Genomic DNA, 1,344 nt, shown 5'->3' with positions numbered 1-1,344 from the left:
AAATCAAGGTTGTCACATAATAACACAGCAACAAACTCGTGAGCTTCGGTAAGTTCTGAAGCATTAATAATACAATGTTTAAACTATGTTTTGTGCAGAAGAGTGATTCACAATAGCATCTACAAGATTAAGACTGGGTCTTAACTGTAGTTTAATAATACATTTGGATGCAACATAAATAAAGAATTAATATATTGAACTTAGAATCATCATATACAGGGACAATTAGCCATTCTGGTCTAGTGACATAGTACATATAGGCCAATACAGGGTCCCTGTTGCAATGTTATACAATTGAACTTATGAGAAAACACTGTTGTCTAAAAAAGGTACAAAACCAACAAGGAGAAATTAATATAGTAAACTTAGACATGTACACACATAATTATCATATAAGGTACCAATGTTAAGAAATCTACTAACTTCAAAGGAGAGGCAACAGAACATCTGTCACCAAAAGGAAAGACATGTTACCTAATAAGAAAGTATTATAACATGTGATGAATGTTATAAGCATCTAACAGATAAATTTATACCTCAACACTTGGTTGGTGGATATAAATGATGCAATTTGAAAATGTTTATGAGCCCAAAAATTGAACACAATCTCTTTAATCCTGCAGTAAGAAAATTACAATCAATAAGTTTTTTGATATTTTAATTTGGCTTGTTATTAATTACGTCTCTCTGCATAACATAAATCCAGTAACATTTTTACCTTCAAAACAAAGCAAAACAAGTCTTTAACTTAATTTAGACATTTCATCAAACACCTAAAATGCACAGAAGAACAATGTACAACTAAACATTTTTTGGGTTTCAAAGCTAATTAAGTTTTACTGACATCATATCACCACTTGCTTGACCGATCCTCTTCGCCTGAAGGATGCTCTACTTTTAATAAAGCGGCCTAATTCAAAATACCAACACAACAAAAAATAAATAGAGGAAAAAAAAGAAAGAAACCCAAGTAAAAATATGTCATTAATTTACCTTTGGCATATAGTTCAAGTAGGTCCATGGGTATAGTGTTTGATCATTTTAGCGAGAAGGATGCATGCTAAGTACATACATGGAAACACAAAAAAACACCCACAAGTTAAAAATATATATAAGCACCTCAAATGAATGACCTAAAGCCAAGTGCTTCAAGTCGTTTCTAGTCTGTTGCCCCTATCAAGCTCATGATCTAGTTCCTCTATGTCTTTATCATCATCAATGGCTTCAGTTGTTTCTGATTGACCTCCAGTAGGTAAAAAAATGTTAAAATTAGGTAGAATTTTCAATGCATATTGCCCTAATAGGAAAAAAGATGAAAGTAGAATGCGATAATTGGTAGACATC

General features: G+C 32.0%; 1 long non-coding RNA gene across 1 annotated transcript; it reads right to left on the bottom strand.

The window, feature by feature from the left end:
• Positions 1-276: 276 nt before the first annotated feature.
• On the bottom strand, positions 277-1,344 carry LOC145045098 (uncharacterized). Its single transcript, XR_013681769.1, has 3 exons — positions 994-1,344; positions 719-910; positions 277-617 (listed from the first exon to the last, which is right to left on the bottom strand). It is a non-coding gene; the product is annotated as an uncharacterized LOC145045098 (long non-coding RNA).

Source organism: Lactuca saligna, chromosome 5, assembly GCF_052625555.1.
Source record: "Lactuca saligna cultivar CGN05327 chromosome 5, ASM5262555v1, whole genome shotgun sequence".
Taxonomy (NCBI): Eukaryota; Viridiplantae; Streptophyta; class Magnoliopsida; order Asterales; family Asteraceae; genus Lactuca; species Lactuca saligna.
Note: the sequence above shows the minus strand (reverse complement) of the source record. Positions and strands in the feature narration are given on the sequence as shown.